Source organism: Sapajus apella, unplaced genomic scaffold (genome assembly GCF_009761245.1).
Source record: "Sapajus apella isolate SASKATOON/1434 unplaced genomic scaffold, GSC_monkey_1.0 scaffold8, whole genome shotgun sequence".
NCBI lineage: Eukaryota > Metazoa > Chordata > Mammalia > Primates > Cebidae > Sapajus > Sapajus apella.
In genome coordinates, this window is record NW_022436948.1 from 8,960,437 (window position 1) to 8,968,996 (window position 8,560).

Below are 8,560 nucleotides of genomic sequence, written 5' to 3' on the forward strand. Positions count from 1 at the left end.
ACCATCTTGGCTCACTGCAACCTCTGCCTCCCAGGTTCAAGCAATTCTCCTGCTTCAGCCTCCTGAGTAGCTGGGATAACAGGCATGTGCAACCACCCCAGTGAATTTTTTGTATTTTTAGTAGAAACGGGGTGTTGCCATGTTAACCAGGCTGGTCTTGAACTCCTCACCTCAGGTGATCCACCTGCCTCGGCCTTCCAAACTGCTGGGATTACAGGCGTGAGCCACCATGCGCAGCCATGATTTTTGTTTTTAATTCTGTTTATCTGGTGCATCACATTTATTGACTTGCTTATGTTAGACCATCCCTGCATCCCTGGTATGAAACCACTTAATCACGGTGGATCATCTTTTTGATACGTTGTTGGATTCGGTTAGTTAGTATTTTGTTAAGGATTTTAGCATCTATGTTCATCAGGGATATTGGTCTGTAGTTTTGGATTTTTTTGGTTATGTCCTTTCTTGGTTTTTGTATTAGGGTGATGCTGGCTTCATAGAATGATTTAGGGAGGGTTCCCTCTTTCTCTATCTTGTGAATAGTGTCAAAAGGATTGGTACCAATTCTTTGAATGTCTGCTAGAATTCTGCTGTGAATCTATCTGGTCCTGGACTTTTTTTTGGTTGGTAGTTTATTATTATTATTATTATTACCATTTCAATCTTGTTGCTTGTTATTGATCTGTTCAAGGTATCTAATTCTCCCTGACTGAAGCTTGGAAGCTTGTATTTTTTCTGGAATTTATCCATCTCTTCTAGGTTTTCTAGTTTATGTGCATAAAGGTGTTCATAGTAGCCTTGAATGATCTTTTGCATTTCGGTGGTGTCAGTTGTAATATCTCCTATTTCACTTCTTAATAAGGTTATTTGGATTTTCTTTCTTTTCTTGATTAATCTTGCTCATGGTCTATCAATTTCATTTATCTTTTCAAAGAACCAGCTTTTTGTTCCACTTATCTTTTTTTTTTTTGTTTCAATTTCATTTAGCTGTGCTCTGATCTTGGTTATTTTCTTTCTTCTGCTGGGTTTGGGTTTGGTTTTTCTTGTTTCTCTAGTTCCTTGAGGTGTGACCTTGGATCATCAGCTTGTGCTCTTTCAGTCTTTTTGATGTTGGTGTTTAGGGCTATGAACTTCCCTCTTAGCACTGCCTTTGGTGTATCCCAGAACTTTTGATAGGTTGTGTCATTATTGTTTTTTAGTTTGAATAATTTTCTAATTTCCATCTTAATTTCGTTTTTGGCCCAATGCTCATTCAGGAGCAGGTTATTTAATTTCCGTGTATTTGCATGGTTTTGAAAGTTCCTTTTGGCGTTGATTTCCAGTTTTATTCCACTGTGGTCTGAGAGAGTGCTTGATATAATTTCAATTTTCTTAAATTTATTGAGGTTTGTTTTATGGCCTATCATATGGTCTATCTTGTAGAAAGTTCCATGAGCTGTTCAGTAGAATGTACATTCTGTGGTTGTTGAATGAAATGCTCTGTATATATCTGTTAAGCCCATTTGTTACAAAGTCTTTGTTTCTTTGTTGACTTTCTGTCTTGATGACCTGTCCAGTGCTGTCAGTGGAGTATTGAAGTCCCTCACTATTATTGTGTTGCTGTCTATCTCATTTCTTAGGTCTATTAGTAATTGTTTTATCAATTTGGGGACACCAGTGTTAGGTGTATACATGTTTAAGATTGTGATATTTGCCTGTTAGACAAGGCCTTTTACCATTACATAATGTCCCTCTTTGTCTCTTTTAACTGCTATTGCTTTAAAGTTTGTTTTGTCTGACATAAGAATAGCTTCACCTGCTCACTTTTGGTGTCCATTTGCATGAAATGCCTTTTTCCACCCCTTTAAGTTTATATGAGTTTTTGTGTGTTAGGTGAGTCTCCTAAAGGCAGCAGATAGTTGGTTGGTGAGTTCTCATCCATTCTGCTGTTCGGCATCTTTAAAGTGGAGCATGTAGGTCATTTCCATTCAGTGTTAGTATTGAGATGTGAGGTACCATTGCATTCATCGTGCTGTTTGTTGTTTGGTTTTTGTTGTTGTTGTTTTTGCTTTTTAACTTGTGTTTTTGTTTTATAGGGCCTGTGTGATTTATGCTTTAAAGAGATTCTGTTTTGATGTGTTTCCAAGATTTGTTTCAAGATTTAAAATTCCTTTTAGCAGTTCTTGTAGTGGTGGCTTGGTAGTGGCGAATTCTCCCAGCATTCGTTTGTCTGAAAAAGACTGTATCTTTCCTTCACATATGATGCTTAGTTTCTCTGGATACAACATTCTTGGCTGATAATTGTTTTGTTTAAGGAGGCTGAAGGTAGGACCCCAATCCCTTCTAGCTTGCAGGGTTTCTGCTGAGAAATCCGCTGTTAATCTATAGGTTTTCTTTTATAAGTTACCTTAAAACTCTTAAGATTCTTTCCTTTGTCTTAACTTTGGATAACCTGATGGCAATGTGCTTAGGGGATGATCTTTTTGCAATGAGCTTTCCAGGTGTTCTTTGTGTTTCTTGTGTTTGGATGTCTAGGTTTCTAGCAAGGCCAGGGAAGTTTTCTTTGATTAGTCCCCCAAATGTGTTTTCCAAACTTTTAGATTTCACTTCTTCCTCAGGAACACCGATTATTCTTAGGCTTGGTTGTTTAACATAATCCCAGACTTCACGGAGGCTTTGTTCATATTTTCTTACTTTTTTTTCTTTGTCTTTGTTGGATTGGGTTAATTTGAAGACCTTGTCTTCAGACTGCATTTCTTTCTTCTACATGTTCAATTCTAGTGCTGAGACTTTCCAGGGCATTTTGCATTTCTAAAGCATGTCCAGTGTTTCCTGAACTTTTTATCGTTTTTTCTTTAAGCTATTTATTTCCTTGAATATTTCTCCCTTCACTTCTCGTGTCGTTTTTTGGATTTCCTTGCATTGGGCTTTACCTTTCTCTGGTGCCTCCCTCATTAGCTTAATAACTGCCTCCTGGATTCTTTTTCAGGTAAATCAGGAATTTCTTCCCGGTTTGGTTCCATTGCTGGTAACTAGTGTGATTGGAGGGGGGAACTGAGGAGGGTTAAAGAGCTTTGTTTTGTCATGTTACCAGAGTGGGCTTTCTGGTTCCTTCTCATTTGGGTAGGCTCTGTCAGAGGGAAGGTCTGGGCTGAAGGCTGTTGTTCAGATTCTTTTGCCACACTGGGTGTTCCCTTGATGTAGTACTCTCTCCCTTTTCCTATGCATGTGGCTTCCTGTGAGCCAAACGGCAGTGATTGTTGTCTGTCTTCTGGGTCTACCCGGCTCCAGGCTAGCACTGGAGGGTTGTCTGCACAGAGTCCTGTGATGTGAACCATCTATGGGTCTGTCAGCCATAGATACCACTGCCTGTTTCAGTGGAGGCGGCAGGAGGGTACAATGGACTCTGTGAGGGTTCTTAGCTTTGGTGGTTTAATGCTCTATTTTGTGCTGGTTGGCCTCCTGCTGGGAGGTGGCACTTTCCAGAGAGCATCAGCTGTGGTAGCATGGAGAGGGACCAGCAGTGGGCAGACCCCTAGAACTCCCAAGAGCGTATGCCCTTTGTCTTCACAACCAGGATGGGTAGGGAAGGGCCATCAGGTGGGGCAGGACTAGGCGTGTCTGAGATCAGACTCTCCTTGGGCGGGTCTTGCTGCGGCTGCTGTGGGGGACGGGGGTGAGATTCCCAGGCCACTGGAGTGTGTACCTAGGAGGATTATGGCTGCCTCTGCCGAGTCATGCAGGTTGTCAGGGAAGTAGGGGAAAGCTGGCAGTCACAGGCCTTACCCAGCTCCCACACAAACCAAAGTGCTGGTCTCACTGGGCGACTCAGGCTTGAGAACTTACCCCAGGCTACCTGCCTCCCAGCTGCGAGGCCTGTGGAGCCTGCACACTGGATTCATGTCCTCCCCCAAGTTCTGGCCAGGAGGCTTCTTGCCCCAGTTCAGATGGAGATTTCCTTCTCCCTGTGGCATCCCCTCCACCCCTCCTCTAGCTGCCCTCCCAATGGATCCCTGTGGTGCTGGGCAGGAATGGCCTGCTTAGGGACCCAGTGTGCTCCCAAGGCCTTTCACTGCTTCCTCTACCCCTGTATTTCGCTTGGCTCTCTAACTTGCCTCAGTTCCAGTTAAGGTCAGAGACGTCTCCCGCAAACAGACCTTCAGTTTCTCCGGTGGGGGCATGTGTTCAGGAGAAAAGGATCTCCCTTTCCCACTTCTGCAGTTGGGTTGCTCACAGTATTTGGGGTGTCTCCTGGGTCCTGCAGGGGCAGTCCGCTTCCTTCAGAGAGTTTGTATGTTCTCTCGAGATTGCCGGTTTGTTCTTGCAGTCAATCTGGAGCTAAAATTCACCGTATGAGCCTCCGAGCACTGCTCTGCCCACCCGAGTCAGAGCTGCAGTCTAGTCCTGCCTCCCATCTGCCATGGTGATCCCTGCTCACGTTGTCTCATTTAAACCTGCCTAAACCATTTTTGTAAATGATTTGCAGCAATTTGCTGTAATATGTAACAATGAAAGTAGCCTGGCAAACTCTTCCATGTCAAGGTAGCAGAATGCAAAGAGAAGAAATATAGCACTCTGATTGCAGACATACACCAATTTGTAAATAGATCTCAATTGCAGCTTACCACATTTTTTGTTTGTCTGTTTTGTGACAGGGTGTCACTGTGTTGCCCAGGCTAGAGTTCAGTGGTATGATCATAACTCACTGCAGCCTTGAATAATTGAACCCTGGGCTCAACTGATCCTCCTGCATCAGCCTCGTGAGTAGCTGGGACTTACAGGCATGTGCCATGACACCCAGCTAATTTGTGTGTGTGTTTGTGTGGGTAGAGATGTCTTGCTATGTTTCCCAGGCTGCATTTAAAAAAAAAAAAAAGAATACAGAAACCACAATTGTAAAATTATGTATAATCATGTGCTTTTCCTTTTGGAGATTTACAAGATACTTTAGAAACTTCTGGAGCCTCCATATCATTGGCAAGGACACCCATTGGCACGTTTTTGTAGCCCGCACAGAGAAAGCAACGTGTCTGTGACCCAGGCCCTACTCTTATTCTCGGAAAAATTATGAGTTGAAATTCCCTTTTCCATTCTTTAGATTTTTTATTTTTCTGGTTGCACAACATAATATTTTCAAAGAAATCTTTCCATAAATGGAATTCCATCTTGGCAGCATCTTATCTCAATCAGCAAGTGTCCAAGGCACAAACAGTTTCATTTCTTCAAAAGGATTTGCGTGCTAAACTTTTGCGAAAAAGCTGCTCTGAAAAACCTGTCTCAGGCTTGACTTTTTTTTTTAATGTGGAGTGCTTCATGAATGTGTGTCATCCTCTCACAGAAGCCATGCTAATCCTCTCCGTATCGTTCCAATTGTAGTATGCACGCAGCTAAAGTGAGGAGGAGCTTGCACTGTTGGTGAGATGCTGCTATCACGATGTCCTTCTGGATGGGACACTTGAGTCCCCTAATGGAGCCAGGCTACAGCTGTCTTTTGCTTTGCAATCAGAAAAAGGAAGGATATGCCAACCACACATGTTGCTCTGGGCTCCCTTCAAATCTGGGCGGCTTTTACTGCACAAGAACACTTCCTCCTGGAATCCCTCAGACACTCACCCCCAGCTGCTGCTGCTGATTGGACCCTGCCCCTGCTAGCTGGCCTGCCTTGGCTTCACCTTATAGCAGCAGAAGAAGCCAAGATCACAACACTGCACTCCAGACTGGGCAACAGAGCAAGAGTCTGTCTCAAAAAATATAGATAAATAAAATAAAGCCAGATGTGGTGGCTCACGCCTGTAATCCCAGCACTCTGAGAGCCTGAGGCGGGCAGATCACAAGGTCAGGAGTTCAAGACTAGCCTGACCAGCAAGGTGAAACCCTGTCTCTACTAGAAATACAAAAAATTAGCTGGGTATTTTACAGGTGGTGCACGCCTGTAATCCCAGCTACTTGGGAGGCTGAGTCAGGAGAATCACTTGAACCCGGCAGGCAGAGGTTGCAGTGGGCTGAGATTGCACTACTGCATTCCAGCCTGGGCGGAGAGAGACTCCACCTCAAAAAAAAAAAAAAAAAAAGTACTAGAAAAATGAAATCAAAAAAAGACAAACAATAAAAACCTGATTTTTTTTTTTTTTTTATAACTAGACTCAATAAACAAAAACTTTCTCTGTCAAATTCCTATAGAAGTTTCTCAACATTTCTCTCAATCCTGGCCGGGCAGGACCCCAGTACACAGACCCCACTTAGAGAATCATTGGTTTCTTTACTCATGTTCCCACTAGACTTTGAGCTCTGGGAGGTCACTTGTCCTATTCACCACTATGTCCCTAAGGCCTAACATGGTACCTGGCACATAGTAGGTATTCAGTGCATTCTTAGTGAATGACTCGAGTGGTTGAATGAACAAGCAGCCAGTGACAAAGGAGGGCATGTGGAAAGAGGGGTCCCCGGAATGTCTGGCTGAGTTGGTCACTGTTGGCCCAGTGGCAGGGTACAGGCTGTGAAATCTGCAAGCATTCTGAGGACCCACAGGGGCACAAGGACAACTCCTGCTGTCCAGGCCCATGGCAGTCAGGAGAGGCCCGGGGCAGTGGCCGCTGCCCAGGCGGAAGCCACCCTTATCTCAGCACAGCTCAGCATGGGCTGCGTCCCTGTGCCTGGCAGCCCCTCTGATCTCTAACCAGATTCCCTGTGAAGGCCCTGGGTGGAAATTCAGACGAGATCCATTGATGGGGGTCCCTGGGTGGGGGCAGGCCACTTGAGGGGAGATAGAGAGAGACCCTGAGGAGGCAGGACTCAGTGGGGTGGCCGGCTGTCCTTTGCCCTCTGCCCGTACGGGCCCCTGAGCAACGTGCAGCCTGGACCGGATCTCAGAGCAAGGCCAGCAAGGACTCATGCCTGACAGAGACAGCCTCTGCGGGGCTCCGGAACAGGAAGAAAACAGGAGGCAGCAATCAAGCCCCCCAGGCTTCCAAAGCTGGCCCCTGCAGTGTGAGACACCTGACTTCAAGAGAAAGCCGCAGTGCAGATAAGGAAACGGAACTTTTCTGGACTTATCAGCCTGGCCAGGAAAAATGTTGTGGGCAAAACACTCAGGACAGAGAGCAATGGGCCAGGGGTGGGGGCTGGACCCAGGAGCCTCCAGGACACAGGCAGGAGGTGACCGCCAGGTCAGGCAGGAAGCCCCAGCTGTGGGACTCCTTGGAGGCACTCATGGGAAGGCGGCGAGAGGCAGGGCGGGGCCGAGAGATGAAATGAAAGCGCAGCCAGGAGAGACCAGAAGATGGGGAGCAGAGACTGAGCCCCAGGATGGGGCTTCCTTCCACCTGCTGTCCGAGGGAAGCCGTCTGGTCCAGCACCAAGTTGGAAGGCATGGTAGCCTTGGGAGACAATCCTCAAAGTTCCCTAATTTTTCTTTTTGAGACAGAGCCTCACTGTGTTGCCCAGGCTGGAGTGCAGTGGCGCGATCTGAGCTCACTGAAACCTTTGCCTCCAGGGTTCAAGCGATTCTCCTGCCTCAGCCTCCCAACCTCGGCTCAGTGCAATCTTGGTTGCAGCGAGCCGAGATTGAGAGGCTGAGGCAGGAGAATGGTCTTCTCTTGTGTGCAGAAAAATAATTGTGCTCATTTTCATGGTCATTTTTTTAAGAGCTGGCAGAGAGTGGGAAAATCTCAGCTGAGATGACAGGTGTGAGCCACCATGCCTGGCTAACTTTTGTACTTTTAGTAGAGACGGGATTTCACCATGTTGGCCAGGCTGGTCTCAAACTCCTGACCTTAAGTGATGTGCCTGCCTCGACCTCCCAAATTGCTGGGATTACAGGCATGAGTCACCGCACCTGGCCACAAATTTCCCTATTAATAAAAGGCCCCAAGAAAGGCAGGCCTGCACAGAAAATATTATCCTTTACAATCTCTGGGGAGTCTGTGTGACCAGAGCAAGACACTGTCTCATTAAAAAAAAAGAAAAAAAGAAAGAAAGAAATCCAAATTGACCTATGGGAAAATCATTTTTATAGGTCAAATGGTCACATATCAGCATTGCACATGGGTCTGCCTGATGCAGCTGGGTTCAGGACAGAAGGCAGTGAGGGCGGGGCCACCGGCCTCTTCCTCAGGCTGCTCTGGGTGTGGAGCAGAGCGGTCTCCAGGAGACCAGAGGCTGATGGCAACTGTGAAGAGAGAAGCTGCTGCACCCTCAGAGCAGAGGGAAAAGGGACAGTCACAGGGAAGCTGACTCAGAAAAGCAAATGAGCTGGGTCATCCCTTAGGGAGGACTCTCGGGGGCGGTCCATGTCCCCAGGTGGATCCATCTGGGCAAGTCTCAGGATGTGCTCAGGCAGCTCTCAAGACAGTCATCAACCTGAAGGTCTCAGGACCAAGCTGGCCCATGCAAACAAACTGTGCAGGCAGCCTGGTGAAGCTGGCCCTGACCCATGCCTGTGCTGACTCAAACGTAAGTCTACGTTGGTTTCAGCTCAGGGTTTTGTTTGTTTTGTTTTGTTTTGAGATGGAGTCTCACCCTGTCGCCCCGGCTGGAGTGCAATGGTGCAATTTCAGCTCCTTGCAACCTCCACCTCCCAAGTTCA

General features: G+C 46.3%; 1 pseudogene; it reads right to left on the bottom strand.

Annotated features, from left to right (window-relative positions):
- Window positions 1-5,271: 5,271 nt before the first annotated feature.
- Window positions 5,272-5,372, bottom strand: LOC116551103 (annotated as a pseudogene).
- Between the last annotated feature and the right edge of the window lie 3,188 nt (window positions 5,373-8,560).